Source organism: Bos javanicus, chromosome 27 (genome assembly GCF_032452875.1).
Source record: "Bos javanicus breed banteng chromosome 27, ARS-OSU_banteng_1.0, whole genome shotgun sequence".
NCBI classification, from domain to species: Eukaryota; Metazoa; Chordata; class Mammalia; order Artiodactyla; family Bovidae; genus Bos; species Bos javanicus.
Genome location: NC_083894.1, coordinates 43,263,722 through 43,281,724, shown reverse-complemented (window position 1 = coordinate 43,281,724; position 18,003 = coordinate 43,263,722). Strand labels below are relative to the sequence as shown.

The window sequence follows — 18,003 nt, the reverse complement described above, 5'->3', positions numbered from 1 at the left end:
CTCTTGCTTTTTCGATGATCCAGCAGATGTTGGCAATTTGATCTCTGGTTCCCCTGCCTTTTCTAAAACCAGCTTGAACATCAGGAAGTTCACGGTTCATGTATTGCTGAAGCCTGGCTTGGAGAATTTTGAGCATGACTTTACTAGCATGTGAGATGAGTGCAATTGTGCAGTAGTTTGAGCATTCTTTGGCATTGCCTTTCTTTGGGATTGGAATGAAAACTGACCTTTTCCAGTCCAGTGGCCACTGCTGAGTTTTCCAAATTTGCTGGCATATTGAGTGCAGCACTTTCACAGCATCATCTTTCAGGATTTGGAATAGCTCAACTGGAATTCCATCACCTCCACTAGCTTTGTCCATAGTGATGCTTTGTAAGGCCCATTTGACTTCACATTCCAGGATGCCTGGCTCTAGACGAGTGATCACACCATTGTGATTATCTGGGTCATGAAGATCTTTTTTGTACAGTTCTTCTGTGTATTCTTGCCACCTCTTCTTAATATCTTCTGCTTCTGTTAGGTCCATACTATTTCTGTCCTTTATCGAGCCCATCTTGGCATGAAATGTTCCCTTGGTATCTCTAATTTTCTTGAAGAGATCTCTAGTCTTTCCCATTCTGTTGTTTTCCTCTATTTCTTTGCATTGGTCGCTGAGGAAGTCTTTCTTATCTCTTCTTGCTATTCTTTGGAACTCTGCATTCAGATGCTTATATCTTTCCTTTTCTCCTTTGCTTTTCGCTTCTCTTCTTTTCACAGCTATTTGTATGGCCTCCCCAGACAGCCATTTTGCTTTTTTGCATTTCTTTTCCATGGGGATGGTCTTGATCCCTGTCTCCTGTACAATGTCACAAACCTCATTCCATAGTTGATCAGGCACTCTATCTATCAGATCTAGGTCCTTAAATCTTTTTCTCACTGTATAATCATAAGGGATTTGATTTAGGTCATACCTGAATGGTCTAGTGGTTTATTATCTGGACATTATGAACAGGCCACTCACACCTTCAAGATCTGGTTTGATCCTTTTCAAGAGAACTTTAAAGCGTATATTAGATCTACAGGCCAAATCCTGCTTTGTTATACCATCCTCTGCTAAAGGGAGCCAGAGGGGAGTTGCTGGTTCCAAGGATAAAGCAGGAAAACCTTTAGATGGACCTTAAGCATATGATTAGCCAGAGAGGAAGACAGGGTTTGGAGAATGACAGGGTATGTCAGAAAGAACCAAGGTTGAGGAGCTCCCACGAGCCAAATATGGAGAATTTCGAGAACCAAAAGGAACGATGAGAGTGAGTATAATCTAGTGAATAAAATAAGAATTCAGGAGTCCCCGCTGGTACACAAATTGTCCCCATAGTTGGAATGTCAACTAATAAGTACAGAAGGAAGTATGGAGTTAGAAAGTCAAAAGAATGGGCTTCCTTAGTGGTGCAGGGCATGAGAATCTTCCTGCCAGTGCAGGTGACACAGGCTCCATCCCTGAGCCGAGAAGATCCCACAGGCCGCGGGGCAGCCAAGCTCCTGAGCGCCAGAGCCCTGGGGGCCACCCGCGGCAGAAGGAGCTGCTGCGATGAGAAGCCCGCGCACCGCAGCTAGAGAAAGCCCACCCAGCAACAAAGACCCAGCACAGCCAAAAATAAGATAAATGGTAAAATATTATAAAAACAACATAGCACAAAGGTTTCCCTGTCTCTGGAGACAGCTCTAGACATGAAGTCTGTTTTGTGTAAGAGCCGCTCCTGCCTTCTTTGCGTTACCATTTTCATGACCCATCTTTTCCAATCCTTTACTTTCAGCCCACGTGTATCATTAAATAAAGTGAGTCTCTAGGGACTTCCTTGGTGGCCCAGTGGTTAAGACTTTGCCTTCCAATGCAAAGGTTGCAGGTTTGATCCCAGATTGGGGAGCTAAGATCACACATGCCTTGGGGTGGAAAAAACCAAAACATAAAACAGAAACAATATTGTAACAAATTCAACAAAGACTTTAAAAATGGTCCACGTCAAAAAAAAAAAAAAAATCTTACAAAAATAGTAAAGTGAGCCTTTCATCAGAGAAGGCAATGGCACCCCACTCCAGTACTCTTGCCTGGAAAACCCCATGGATGGAGGAGCCTGGAAGGCTGCAGTCCATGAGGTCACTGAGGGTCAGACACGACTGAGCGACTTCACTTCCACTTTTCACTTTCCTGCATTGGAGAAGGAAATGGCAACCTACTCCAGTGTTCTTGCCTGGAGAATCCCAGGGACAGAGGAGCCTAGTAGACTGCCGTCTATGGGGTCGCACAGAGTCGGACACAACTGAAGTGACTTAGCAGGGTAATATATTGTTGGATCTTGTTTTTTATTTTTTTCCCTCTTTGTCCACTCTATCCCTTTCGATTGGTGAGTTTAATCCATGTTTTAAAGCAATTATTGATAAATGAGGATTTACTATTGCCATTCTGTTGTTTTCTGTTTTGCAGTTCTTTCCTCCCTCTTTTCCTCTTTTATCTTCTTTTATTACGATTTTTATAGTGATCTGCTTCGAATATTCTCTTTTTTGTCTATGCTTTTTCTTTATGATTGAAGACTTGCACAAAATATCTTGCATTTATAGACTTCTATTTTATGTTGATAAAAAACTTAGCTTCAAGACCCAGAGGGATGGTATGGGGAGGGAGGAGGGAGGAGGATTCAGGATGGGGAACACATGTATAATTTTTTTTTTAATTAAAATTGAATAAAAAAATAATAATAAAAAAATAAAAATAAAAGTTGATTTAACAACAACAACAAAAAAGCACCACACGTTTATCCTGCCATCCAGGCTTTGCTTCTTTTGTTATTGTGTTCACACAATACTTTTTACAGTGTGTGTTCACAGATTCCTTCTTCTGCTCAAGTGTTGTTGAAGCTCTTTATTACAATTTTCATGTCATTCATTGTATTCTTCAGCTCCAGCATTTCTCTTTTTGAGTTCTTTTTTTTATGATTTTTATTTCTTTTTTTAATTTTTTTTATGATTTTTATTTCTTTCTAAACTTCTCATCTTGTGCATATGTTGTTTTCCTGATTTTGTTGAGCTGTCTCTCTGTTGTCTTGTAGCTTACTGAGTTTATAAAAACAATTGTTCTGATTCTTTGGAGTTGAGAAAGTATCTTCTTCCTTTAGTGTGTGCTATTTCCTTAATTTTTTGCGTTTCTGTTAGCCTTATGTTGTTGTCTGTGCATCTGAGAGAGCGGGAACCTTTCTAGACTTTCCAGTCTGGCTTCAGTGTGGAAAGACCTTTGCCTGCGCTTTGGTCCGAGGGTCCTGGCTGGCTGAGGCGCAGTGGCTCTGACTCTGGGGTACACAGCATCGTCTTCAGCTCCAAGCAGCGCAGGCAGCCTTTCGCAGCTCAGCTCAGCATTGACGAGAGTCCTCCGCCGCTAGGACCCTTGGTGTTTAGGACACCAGGGAGCGCAGCTGGGATCCTCGGAGGTGAAACCTTCCAGGGTCTCCCTGCTCCCTCTTTCCCTCACGGGTGGAAGTCGTAGGCGAGAGGACCTTTCTCGGCCCGGGGTCTGGTGCCCGGGTGCAGACAGTGGCACTGGGGTCCGGAACACGAGCACAAGTAGGGGCTTACCGCGGGGTGACGGAGGTGGGGCTCCGGCACAGCCCGTTGTGTCAGGGCGGAGGGGACCGTGGGTCTCGTCTTGGGGGTGTGGTTCCGGCTCCCGCTCCAGCAAAGGGCAGCGGTGTGGCCTCTGAGCAGCTGCCAACTCGGGTCATCCTCAGGGAAGAAAGAGGGGCACCTCAGTGGCAGACGCTATGGGTGTAGGTGGTGGGGGGCTTCTGGGGTCCTCCTGACCTCCTTTTCCCCCACAAGGGGAAGGAACGCTAGGAGGCTCTCTCTCTCTCTCTCTTTTTTTTTTTTTTTTTTTTTGGTAGAGGAAGCATTTTATTGCTGCTCCAAGTTTAAGAATTTTCACTTTTAGAAATCAACATTTTTGGAAAATCTCCCGCACTGCGCTGCTCAGCTTCTGAATCTTGGTGTTCGCAGACATCTCAACATATTTCTCTCCAATAGGAACAGTCATTCCACCCATGACGGATGGATCCATCTTAACTTCCAGTTTCAAAGCTGGGCCTTTACTTAGGAAGCTCTTGAGGACGGCTTTAACTTCTAGGAGAGGCTTCATCTAAAGGAGTCGCGGTGGTAACTGCGCGTGGGGTCCTCTTGACCCCAGGTTGTGCTGGATTGGGGGCTGGGGACACGAAGAGGCTTCCTTGCCCTTCTGTGCAGCCGTTCTCTCTGTTTTTGCGCCTCCGGGTTCTGTAGATTAGGCCAGAGCCCTCCCACAGCTGTTTTCACTGTAATGCAATTGTTTATTCATTCTTTTAGTTGTTTTTTCTTCTCGGAGGGTTGGGGGGGGGCAAGAATTGGGAACTTTTAGTTCGCCATCTTGCGGAAATCTCTGAATTATTCTTGAAGCTGATCTTTAACATTGGAATTATTGCAAAAACAAAAGTTACCAAAATAAGTAAACAAGGAAACCTTAATTATGTATAGCATGGGGAACTCTACTCAATACTCCATAAGTGCGGTGCCCAGCCTTTTTGGCACAGCGACCAGTTTCAGGGAAGACAATTTTTCCAGGGGCAGGCGGGATTGGTTGGGGATGATTCAAGTGCATCACATTTATTGTGCACTTTATTTCTAACCTAATGCGCTGATCCAATGGGAGTTATTGGTCCATGGCCTGGAGGTTGGGACCCTGTAATGTGTGATGACTTACATGGGAAAAGAATCTAAACAGAGTGGGTCCATGCGTATGTGTGACTGATCACTTTGCTGTACACCTGAAACCAACAGGACATTCTAAATCAACTATACGCCAATGAAATTTTTTTTAATTTTTAGTTAGAAGGCTTTTCATAACCAGCTGTCAAGGGCACAGAATACTTACCAATGATTGAAGGCTCCATGTTTGTAGAAAAAACATTATGCTTGTCACCTCCTGACAGAGTCTAGAAATACCTATTTGCAAGGATGTTCTAGAATGGTAATATGCAAAAATGATTTAAGGACAAGACATATGAGCTTCACCGTTGGGCAAAAAAGACTCATTAGAAAGTTGCTTTTCTCTGGGCCTTTCTCCGTCTTTACAGTGGGGGTAAACGACAGCACCAACCTCTCACCATTACTAAAAGGGTGGAATTAGGCACAGGAAGTACAGTGCCTGCTATGTGAATATTGGATCTTATTCTGCCGTCCTAAATAGCTCCTCATGTGTGCCTTAGTTTGCTGAAAGCATGAGCACCTTAGACAAGAAAAACAAATGTGCCCTAAAGGAAAGTGAAAGGATAAAATATTTTTCTTAAGGAGAAAAAAAATATAAAATGACTTTAGAGAAACACATTTATTGGTTGCACTTTGGCACACAGCTTGCATGCCTTTGTACACAACCCCAGGATGAGACACACAAGTGTCTACGATTCAGTCATTTACACACCTCTGTGATCCCATCTCAGCTTGGCATGCTGACATTATTATTTCTGAAAGGCCACACACAGATATCTACAGAAATGATCTACTAATAGTGGGAGCAACAACATTATTTCCCATTTATTAGGCATATTACCCTGGGCCAGGTGCTTTGCATATCTCCTTGCATCGATTAGCTTCTTATAGCCTCATAAAACATCCTTGAGTTGGACATTAGGATCCCATTAAGCAGGGGATTGGCATGGTTGGATTCTGAATTTTGAAAATAAGATTTTGTAGTTGTTGTTCTTTACCACTATATTATATCCCACTTTTCCAGTCTTCCCAGTGACTAGCCAGAGCAGAGTCAGGGGAAGTCCAGGGGAGAAGGGAGTCACACTTGGATATCTAACCTGGAAGCCTTACCAAAGTAGGCCAGGAGGCAGCAGGGCTCTTGTGGTTGGGTTAAGGCCACAAAAACCCAGCTCTTGAACAAGATGTGTGTGGAGATGAACTTAGTGGTGTTGAGGGATTTAGAAGGCAGACCCAGAGACTCTGCGAGCAGGTTACCAAGGCAGGACTCCAATGATAAAGCGGAACCTCAGTCTGAAGAAGGATACACCATTTATACACTTGAGTTTAGTTGTAAGTTCTAGGCCACAAGCTTTGAAGTAAAACCATCTTTAAAAATTTTTTTAATTTATGTTGTGTTTGTTTCAGGTGTACAGCAAACTTATCAGTTATATAGATATATATATGCTATGTATGGTTATTCTTTTGCAGATTCTTTTCCCATATAGGTTATTACAGAACATTTGGTAGAGTTCCCTGTGCTCTACAGTGAGTCCTTATTAGTCACTTATGTGCTGCTGCTGCTGCTGCTGCTGCTAAGTTGCTTCAGTCATGTCTGACTCTGTGCGACCCCATAGATGGCCATCTACCAGGCTCCCCCGTCCCTGGGATTCTCCAGGCAAGAACACTGGAGTGGGTTGCCATTTCCTTCTCCAATGCACGAAAGTGAAAAGTGAAAGTGAAGTCGCTCAGTTGTGTCCGACCCTCAGCGACCCCATGGACTGCAGCCCACCAGACTCCTCGGTCCATGGGATTTTCCAGGCAAGAGTACTGGAGTGGGGTGCCATTGCCTTGAGACCATCTTAATTGGAATTTCAGCATGACCACTCAAAGCTGTGAAATTTTATACAAGTTACACAAGATTCTCAGTCCTAGTTTCCTCACCTAGAAATAGTATGTAAAACACCTAATTTACACTATTATTGTAACACTGTCATATTTACTGTGGAAGAATATCTGAGTGTAAGTGAACCCATGTGTGCAGTTCAAAACTGTTACTCTAGGGTCAGCCGTGTTCAAAACTAGCCCACTAAAAGAGCCCGTTACTCTCAGAATAACCGATGGAGAAACAAATGCACATGAATTCTAAAGCTAACATAGGATATTAGACACTTTGTTGGGTGAAAAAAGGTTTTCCTTTACCTACACATGAAGACGGAAGTTCTAGATTTTAGTCAAGATGAAATTCATTGATCAAATTTATTAATCACAAGCTACCTACTTCATTATCTTTTTATAATAATTATCTCATTTTTCATCCCCGAGAATTGTCCAGAGAAACATTTCACATGCATTTGTATCATAGCCTATATTTTAAACTAGTTTCAGAGTCTCTATTTTTGAATTTGTTCACATTATATTTGGCATTTTCTGTGAACTACTTTGTATTTCAAACGATTTCTTCTCTGACATGGCAGGGTTTGGTTGTTTAATCCTATTTATACACTTCACTGTTAGTTCTGTAGTTAGAAGCTATCTTCAGTCACAATTGAAAAAGTGCCTGCAATTTAATAGCATTTTAGGCCTGGAGATGCCACAAATAGAGTTGTTATTATTCTGAGCATTAGGCAAATGGGGGAGAAACGTGTCTGCGGAGCCACAGGATCGAATGGCTCTCCTTCAAGTGTGAGGAGGTCAGCCTCAAGAAGAATGCAAACTAGTAGGAAGCTTATTATGAGCGCTGCAAGTCCAGAGCTACAGAAGTAATGGACTTCAGAACTGACTCCTTTGAGCAGCAGCTTCAGCAGCTGGCAACAGTGTACGAAAGAGTGGAAGAAAAAAAAAAAAAAAGGAATGTCTTTGGAAGAAAATGCTATGGCCTCACACTAGGTTGTAAACAGCTGGTCCAGCTCATCCCATTTCATGACAGATGCAAAATAAGGCAGAAAATTACATGTTGAGTGGCATATTCTTTTGGTATTTGTACATGTATTAAATAGTAAATAAAATGCCATTTTCAGTTTCAGAAACATAATTAGATAAAATATATTTAATCCCATATTAGAAATGATAGTAAGCTGTGATAGAGTGATGGTAAAATGTTGGCATGGGTCATTGCTCTTCAATGAGGGTGATGCGTTCTCCACTTTATTTATCCAGTTGTTCCGCTTTAAATCATGGAAAGGGATGAGGGATCAAGATTTTCTTTCAGGTAAATTAAATCTCCTGAGGCATTTGGTCAATGTCTGAGTCTTGGTAAAGAGTCAGTTTCCATCAGAACTTTGCTGTAATCACCATTGAGCAACTGAGGACCCAATGCATGTCCCTTAGAGCACTCTGGAGGGCCCTCCCCAGAAGTGGCATGGGAATCGAATTCAACTGGAACTGAATTCCCAAGCCCTGAATTCCATTCAAAACGTTTACCTGTGAAACCCACCTGCCAAAATCCTAGGAGTCCACAGAAGTTCATATTCATAAGGTAAAATCCACAGCAGACCATAATTCTGGAATTAAGAGAACAGTGAGAAGCCGCTGGCAATCACAAGCCTGCTCTCTTTGTGAATCTGTTTCTGTTTCACAGACAAGTTCATCTGACATATTTTAGATCCCACGTATTAGTGATACAGGGTATTTATCATTCTCTTTCTGACCTGCTTCACGTAGTGTGACAATCTCTAGGTGCATCCACGTTACTGGGAATGCATTATTTCATTCTTTTTTATGGCTGGGTAGTACTCCATTGTATATATGCTCCCCATCTTCATCATTCACCTGCTGATGGACATTTAAGTCGTTCCCATGTCTGCTGCTAAGCTGCTAAGTCACTTCAGTCGTGTCCCACTCTGTGCGACCCCATAGATGGCAGCCCACCAGGCTCTGCCATCCCTGGGATTCTCCAGGCAAGAACACTGGAGTGGGTTGTCATTTCCTTCTCCAGTGCATGAAAGTCAAAAGTGAAAGTGAAGTCGCTCAATCGTGTCCGACTCTTAGCGACCCCACGGAGTGCAGCCCACCAGGCTCCTCCCATGTCTTGGCTATTATAAATAGTGCTGCTCTGAAAACAGGGGGGCATGTATCTTTTTGAATTATAGTTTTGTCCTGGTATTTGCCTAGGACTGAGATTGCTGGATCGTATGACAACTTTATTTTTAGTTTTTTGAGGACTCTCCATACTGTCTAACATAGTGGCTATACCATTTTATACAAGGGATATTTTTTTTCTGAAAAGCCACAGAGAATAGAAAGCAATTTCTGGAAAAGTTACTAAGTAGAAAAAGGGTGATATTTTTCATCCAGTGAAATTCATAAACGCAAGTGATCTTTAATTTGGAATGTTGATGTGTGTGGCAGGAGTCGTATGATGGAGCTGGGTCACTCCTCCCTTTAAGTTGGGTTCTGGAAGTTTGAGTCAACCACATTCTACAGAGTAAGTGGACATAACATTCTTGCATTTGTTATTTTCTAGCTCTTAATTTCTAAAAAATACAGCTTAAAAGAACACGTTAAGGGTCAAGAGAGTTGTTTGATTTTTCTACAACATGGAAATGAAACAATTTCCCCCACAGAATTACATGTTTCTGCGGGAAATCAGAATACTACCTCAGTGCCAGCCTTACCTCAGGTGTCACGGAAGCAATTGTCCTTCTAGACAAGGTTCTCAGCATCCCAGCCTAAAATCAGATACAATTTCTCATTACTCAGGTGCTCTGGATGAATCCAGTGTTATAAATGCTTCCTCCCTAAGATGAATTAGGATAAGTTACTGTGTGAACTGCCTCTAGCAAGAAAATAGAGTTTCCAGCTGGTGCATGGACCATGCTCGTTACAAAAGGAAAAAAAAAAAATTCAATTTCATGAGCATTCTTTCAGTGAAGGGGGAAAAAAAATCTAAGTAGAATTCTAAAATATTCATAAGTATTAAAATCTCTTCTGTTAAAATGAGAAAGAATTATAGCCCAGACAGGTCTAGTGAGAAATTCCTTCTAAAGGTCAATTCTCTCCTGTATGAGGAGCCTGGTGGGCTACAGTCCATGGGGTCACAGAGTCGGACATGACAGAGACTGAACGGTAGCTACCACACCAGACTAGTCACGTGACTTAATAAAAGTAGAGAGGCCATGTGACGGGACACATAATCTGTGCATTAAACATGCTTATTATTTTACAAAGCTTAACCCAGAAATCCTGAGCACAAATTACTCCAAGCAATTATGTTTTTAGTCTCAAAAAAAGTCTTACAAAGCAACCATAGAGAGCAGACTACCTCAAACTTCCTCACTCCCGAATTAAGAATTACTTCCTGTTAGCTCCAGCCTTTGTTTGATTGATCTCCATCATATCAGAAAGGCTGTGGTAACAAATAGAGCTAAGAACTAACTTTCTAAAGGGAAAACAACACAAATTCTGCAACAGAAACTAAGGACTTTTAACGTGTTTTCTCTTTTCTTGCTTATTTTTTCTTTGCCCTCGCTTTCAGTAGGCCTTGGGTTTGTTAGCCTGGCAAAAATGAACATGTCAGCTTTCATTGCAAATCACTGCCCAGCTCAAATGGGATTTTGAAAAGATGTGCCACCTGCTTCATTAATAATAACATCAAATTATTTTTTCTTGGTTTGCTTTATAGACATGTCCTTCTTGGTTCCACAAATCATTTCTTTATGTGACTGTGGATCTCAAAAGAAAGAAGACCGATTTTTTTTTCCTCTGTCACCATGAATTACATAAATAGAAGATAGAGCAAAGTCTTTCTGCCTTAAATACCAGAGAATCTCTACACACACACACACACAAAAGAGACAAAGAAAACATGGAAGAAAGAGGAAAGAACAAAGGGAAACAGGAAAGGCAGAAGAGAGGAAGGCGCCCTCGTAAATGAACCTAAAGCTGGGAAGACAGAATGAAATCTGTGAAAAGACTGACTCACTTCTCCAAAGAAGGAAGCTGGAAATTCAATCTGCTAGTTTATTTACCTCTAATGCATAGTTTAGAAGTCAGAATAATATTCAATAACAACTCAAAGCTTTGTGATTTTGCATAATCCCTTATGATGGAAAGTTAGCACACAGTCTTATTTACACACACAGATGGGATGAATTTTAGCATAACCCCAATAACAATTAGCTTCTGTTAGAATCTGTGTATCTATGGTTATTACAGATTACTGCTTTTTTTTCCCCCTTCATCAGCATTTGTCTGCTATTTGCAAAGCCCGATTAATTTACAGCATCTGTAATTTCACAGGGGCAGGATCAGACTGTCACTTTGGCCTCCAGGTAGACGCACACAGTCTGAGGCAATTGTTCTGTATAATTTCCATACCAGCCTCTGACTGATGGAATGCCAGCGCTATAAAATGTTGTCGGGAAAACAAAAACTTGGTCCAGGTGTTCTGTGATTTTTATGATCTTGGCTTTCAAGGGCAAAGCACCACCTCTGCAGTCAAGCTGAATCACAGTTCAAGGGAAAAGTGGTGAAGTTTTGAAGCAAAGAAGGTACCAGAATCTTTCTTCTTGACTCGCAAACCACAGAGCAGCAGCCTCACATCCCTGCAAGAGATGCAGACTCTCAGGCTGAGGCCCAGACCCGCCCCTTCAGTATCAGCATTTTAACAACTCCCAGGGGTTCAAGGCTCACTTTAAAGTCTGAATATCCTGCTAGAAAGATTGGCTTCAAGAGTGAAATATATTCCAGCAACTCACCTTCAGGGGTACCTCAAGAATGACCTTGACCAACCTGAATCCTAGGTTGTTCTAACCACGCCATTTGTATTGATGGAGTTGTTACTGAGCGGGATTTTAGCCTTCCTTAATCAATAGAAATTGATAAGAGGGCAGACAAGAAATTCAGGCAAGGCTCGATGGGGACCCCTGCTGCAGGGGGTGGGAGGGAGTGAGAACAAGAGGCACCCTAGTTTGCTCCCTGAGGTGTGGGAGCTGCTGTGATGGGGATAGGGAGGAGGGTGAGGATGGGCCCGGGGTGTGGGAGCTGCCGTGATGGGGATGGGGAGGAGGGCAGGGATGGGGAGGAGGGCGGGCATGGGGAGGAGGGCGTGGATGGGGAGGAGGGCGGGGATGAGCCCAAGGTGTGTGAGCTGCTGTGATGGGGATGGGGAGGAGGGCGGGGATGGGCCTGAGGAGTGGGGAACTGCTGTGCTGGGGATGGGGAGGAAGATGAGGATAGGGAGGAGGGGGAGGATGGTCAGAGGTGTGGTAACTGCCTTCTTGGGGATGGGGAGGAGGGTGGGGATGGGGAGGAGGGTGAGGATGGGCCTGGGGTGTGGGAGCTGCTGTGATGGGGATGGGGAGGAGGCGGGGGATGGGTCTGAGGTGTGGGAGCTGCTGTGATGGGGATGGGGAGGAGGGCAGGGATGGGGAGGAGGGCGGGCATGGGGAGGAGGGCGTGGATGGGGAGGAGGGCGGGGATGAGCCCAAGGTGTGCGAGCTGCTGTGATGGGGATGGGGAGGAGGGCGGGGATGAGCCCAAGGTGTGCGAGCTGCTGTGATGGGGATGGGGAGGAGGGCGGGGATGAGCCCAAGGTGTGCGAGCTGCTGTGATGGGGATGGGGAGGAGGGCGGGGATGAGCCCAAGGTGTGCGAGCTGCTGTGATGGGGATGGGGAGGAGGGCGTGGATGGGGAGGAGGGCGGGGATGAGCCCAAGGTGTGCGAGCTGCTGTGATGGGGATGGGGAGGAGGGCGGGGATGAGCCCAAGGTGTGCGAGCTGCTGTGATGGGGATGGGGAGGAGGGCAGGGATGGGGAGGAGGGTGGGGATGGGCCCCGGGTGAGGCTGGACGCACGTCCTAGGTGGTCTGCCCAGCCCTTTGGTGGCATTGAGTGCAGGGGGCATCCGCGGCACCCTGCTTTTGCTCCTGGCTTTTGCCTCAGAAGTAGCTGGGTTTGGGTGCATTTACACCTTGTTGTCTATAGTTTGTCCCGGCCACACAAGCATGCAGTTTCTGATCCCTTGTAGTCTCTTCGTCTTTTGTTGCTGGAGCAGGTGCGTTTCCAGGGGCAGCCAAGGGTCCCAGGTCCCCTCCAGCCTCAGATCCACCTCTCAGACACAATTCAGTTCAAAATGACTTTCTTGTGATGCAGTTCTTAGAACTACTCTGCCATTTAATCATCCAGTCATTTTGATTTTGAAATTCTTTGACTTAATTCACTTAATTTTTTTTCACATTTCATAAATCTCATGAGCCAGCATTTATGGGAATAAAAACAGTAACTAGGTATGCCACAAAGTTATTTAAATTTATTATTATTTAGTTATGCAAGCTTTTAAATGAAACATTTATATTCTTTTCCTATAAAGGGCCAGATAGTAAATAGCTTAGGCTTCATGGCCCAAGAGAACATGTCACTTAACTTGCATCCGAATTCAGTTTCCATTTCATCCAATGTAAAACTTATGCTGAGTTCCTGGTCATATGAAAACAGGCAGTGGGCTGGCTATCATTTGCTCAGAGGTCAACCATCTAAATTTCACTTTAAAAACGAAGGTCTGAAAGCTAAGAAATGTCATTCTGGAACAGGATACAAGAGCCACTGCCGTGCGTCTTCTCTAGAGACAGCAGTCTCCTTGTCACGGGGACGCTAAGCCCAGCCAAGGCTTTGGGCTGCTGAGGCCGAGGGCAACAGGATATATTTCTAAGATTTTCTGTTTTGAATTGGAGTACAGTTGCTTTATGATGTTGTACCACAGTGTGAATTAGCCATGTGTGTACATATATCTGGGCTTCCCTGGTGGCTCAGATGGTAAAGAATCCACATGCAATGTGGGAGACCCGGCTTCGACCCCTGGGTTGGGAAGATCCCCTGGAGAAAGAATGGCAACCCACTCCAGTGTTCTTGCCTGGAGAATCTCATGGATGGAGAAACTTGGTGGCCTACAGTCCACAGGGTCACAAAGGGTTGGATACGACTGAAGCCACATAGCACGCATGCATACACACACACACACACACACACACACACACGTGTGTGTGTGACTGATTCACTTTGCTGTGTAGTAGAAACCAGCACAACATTGTAAAGCAACTGTACCACAATAGACCTTAATTCAAAAAATACAGGAAAAGTTGAATTACCATTTAAAATATGCGCATTTTTCTGATTAAGGTAATAAAGCATGAAAAAAAACCCACAAGGGCAAAAAGTTACAGCTAAAAACTTTGTGAATATCCATTTTCTTTTCTTCAAGACACATTCTGCAGCTTCATCAATGGCAAGCCCCAAATAAGCTACTTTTAAGTTCAAGGGGAATGCTGGCAGGTGTTTAACTGTGGAAGTTCGTTTCAGGGGCTCCTGAAATTTCACTTCCCTGCCCATATTCTGGGCAAACAGTGCTGATCCATCCCAGCACATCCCTCTTGAGCCTGGACAGAGCTCTCAGACAGACTATGGATGCTTTCAGAGGGAAGCCTGGCCCCACCCTTGGGCTGTAGCTCACATGCCATGCGGAGCGTGGGGTCTAACACTAAGAGCAGACGATGCCGTTGGGCACTTCGGATCGTGAGTCTGACTGCATATTGACTCTCCCATCCTCTGTGTCCGTGACGGACAGGAGACCCTGGACGGGCCCACAGAGCACTGTCCATCTCAATAGCCAGTGGAGGGTGACTTGGATTCACTGGAAAACCCTGCCCTGGGCTCCCTGGCGTCCAGTCGTGTCCAGCTGGCAGCATTTGCCAATTCTCTGTTACACTGCCTAATGTCCACTGAGCAGCAATAAATAGGGGCTATTCTTAAAGTATAGATTTATACAGAAACCTAAATTTTGCAAGACTCTCTAGGTTCTTTTAAGGTGTTTGTTGCCCAAATAATTGTGGCATTGAGTCAAAAGAGTACTGGCAGACTCTGGCATTTAGTCAAAAAATTAGGGATACCAACATATGCAGCTCTGACATAAGGGAGCTGAGCTCTTTTTTCCTGCATGCCTGAACTCACAAGCCCATGAGTGAACTGTTCACCATCCTTAGCAGAAAGAAAAAGGGAGAGGGTGAATGAGAAAAGTTTGGTCAAAGTATAACATCCTAAGCCTTTTACCAAGGACAAGGCAACGAGGATGCCTATCTAAACTGTCATTTCAGAGAGCATGACTCGCTTTTTTCTGCTAGTCAGGATAGATCTGTTCTGCAATGTCAGTGTAGGAGTGTGTGATGTGACCCTGCAAGGTTGTGCAGGAACCGCAGCAAAGGGCATTTTGCTTTGTCACAGACCAGGGAGCTGGTTCTCCCCAAGCCCCGTGTGTTAGCCCGACTCAGGCTTGTTGCTAAGGTTCCTAAAGGTTCATCCAGTTTGGGTTCTGTGCACAGGCCACTACTTCCTGTCTGCACTCTTGACATTGTCGTATCCATTTGGGGGCTACTCTTGTGGCTTCAATAGTTATCCTTCAAGAAATGATTTCTGTTCTCCCAAGAAAGAACCAACGTCCCAAAACCTAAAGCTAAAAAGTCATCACCATGACCCGATTCTCACGTCTAGTCTGTTAACTAATAGATATTCAGAGACAAAGAACAAAACCCACCAGGAGTTGTGAAGCCCACTGGCTCACAGAGTCCAGAGCATTAGCACCGTCTCCATGGAGCCCAGAAGGCTTCTGACTCTTTCACTTCCAATACAGATGACAAGCATCTCAGGATTTACATGCTCCTGACAGAACCAGAAGTTTCTAGATTCAGACAGATTCTTTCTTTCATAACTTCATTGACACGCTTGGGTCCACGGTGCTGAACCCTGAACAGAAGTCACAGCCAATCTCTGGCTTCTTTGCCGATCTGCACAGAAATCCAGGTAAAAAGTCAGCACACCTTGTCTAAACTCACCCAGCAAACAAGGCTCCCTGACACTTTCCAGCCATCCACAGCAAAAGCCAGAGGCTCTGCCGTGAGTGGGCCGCACTGACAGAGAAACAGGTGTCACGATCAAGGCGGCTCCAAGGGCAGATGGGGAAGGCGAGGGGAATGCAAAATCTGCTCACATTATCCCTCAGATTCCCCCCGAAAAAGAAAATCTTACTCAGAATTTAAGTTACATAAAAGAAAACGCACGCCGAACAGCTGTCCCCTTCCATCACATCAGGATAGTATCACCAGCTACTTCTATCAGCAGCAACACGTAACGTGTGCATTCACAGTCCATTCTTGGTCACATTTAGATTTGGAAGGTAATTTACCTTGGGCAGAGTCCTCATACTTTTTGTACTTCTGTATAAACTTAAAAAGTCCACGATCATCTGGAAATACTGCTGTGCTTTCTAGGAGGCCTTCTTCCAATGTGGGTTATCGAGGTCTTACACTCAGCAAGTACTTATGGAGCTCCTACTGTGTGTCGGGCATTATTCAGGGATGTGGTATTCACAACAAATGAAACAAGCGCCCTTGCCTGCATGAACGTGCACTCTGGTCAGGGCGGGGGAAGGACGTGGAGTGCGGAGACCACGTGTGCATGGCGCCCGCTGCAGCGTCCTTGCTGGACAACCCCGTGGACAGAGGAGCCGGGCGGGCCACCGTCCACAGGGCCACAAAGAGTCGGACACAACTAAGTGCCTAAACCACCACCAACGAATTCTTAGTTTCCATCAGTCTTTTGTGGGTTTTGTGATGAGCAAAGGAATTCTTTTGGAACTGGCACCTAAACAGATGCCTGGGCATATTAAGAATTAAACAAATGATAAATAGCATTGTGTTCAACATACAAGCTACTGTGCATTTATATTTATGTGTCCACCTGTCTTTTCCTCCTCTTATGGGTCCACAGAGTTCCCGAGAACAGGGCTACAGCTACTACAGGAGTCCCTAGAATAAGGAATCCTGAATTCATAAAACAACCCAGCCCCAAGTCTGGGCTTCAGATTTCTTAATCTGTAAAAGTATTCTAATAAATACTTAATAAGTTGATAAAGCCAGTTAAGGTATTAAAACTCTGCTGCACAAGGTAGATGCTAGATACATGTCTCTAGAATTGAGTCAGTAAAGATTGTGACTATGTTGGATTTGACTGTATTCTCTTGATAAATAGCTGAAGTTTGTTCTCCCTAGAGAAAAGAAGATTAGACATTGATGGTCCCCTCGTCTTCTCTGGGATGACAGTGATTCGTTAAAGAACTCTCTTAGATAAGACTTTAAAAGTGGCTCCTCCGCTGCAGTGAGTGGATATCAAGTTGCCTGGTACGTTTCAGCAAAAATAGAAGGCAGATGATAAATGGTTCCAGCCAAGGCTTTTCCTTTAATCAAAATGCCCTAGGACACTAGGGGCACTAACCTGCCTAGGGAACCAAACCTGGTTCATTCCTGAGCCAAACTTGGGTCCGCTTATTCACAAGTGGTAAAGACAATGTACTGCCAGTGGATTGTGGTGGAAAAAAGGGCGGCATTTACTGCAGGCGCCAAGCAAGGAGTTCAGGGAGCTAGTGCTTCAAGACGCTGGAACTCCCAGAAGCTCCCAGGAAAAGGTTTTTAACACAGAATGAGGGAGTGGTGTTTTGGGGTCTGTGATCAGTTCGTGGGCATCCTTCTGATCAGTTCGTGATGAGGTAACTGGGCATCATCGACCTTCTGGTTCCAGCTGGTCCGGGGTCTGGGCACTTGTGAGCAGGGTGCAGGGAACTGCTTGCACCTTATGGGGTCTGGGTTTCCGTATCTGCAAAACAGCTCACTCTAAATGAGCCCACAGGTTCTTCTTTCTCTGCAGTTCAGACGCTGCCTGTGACTTGGCTTGTCTGTGAACTATCTCCATGGTTCTTGCTGTTGCTATTTCTATTACCATCTCACTGCTGCCTGCACGTCTATCAGAAGGTAAAGGTATGCCGTGGAAGTTACTAACAGTCTGTCGTCCTCACAGTCGAGTCACAGCTGTGTAACGCATCCAGTAGCGGACTAGAACTTAGAGCACGGGTGACTTCATCACCATGTGGCTGAAAGGAAACAGCAGGGACAGGGCAAGGAAAACTCTTGACAAAGCAGAACTCATGACAAGGAAAACCACTGGGAGAAAAATCACTGTGGTCATACTGTCACTTTAAATTGTCTTTCTCAGAAGTGAGATGTAACTTTGATTCTTTTTTTTTTTTTTTTTGCTATCAGTGTTTTCAAAGGAATAGAGTCATACTGTGTAGCTAATACATTAAGCTGATGACCATCTGTATGTCTTTGCTTTAATTCTTTGTTTTTATCATGCCTTGTAAGAGACTCTTTATACATTTTCTGATTCACCTTCTTTGCAGACCCCTGGGGGAACCTGTATCATTTTGACCCTCTTTGAAGTTAGG

At 44.4% G+C, this 18,003-nt stretch overlaps 1 long non-coding RNA gene across 1 annotated transcript in view; it reads left to right on the top strand.

Annotated features, from left to right (window-relative positions):
- The window catches only part of LOC133240104 (uncharacterized), a 42,010-nt gene extending 30,987 nt beyond the window's left edge, over positions 1-11,023 (top strand). Inside the window, exon 4 of the long non-coding RNA XR_009734113.1 lies at positions 10,361-11,023. This is a non-coding gene — a long non-coding RNA (uncharacterized LOC133240104). The remainder of the gene's footprint in view (positions 1-10,360) is intronic.
- Positions 11,024-18,003: the final 6,980 nt, after the last annotated feature.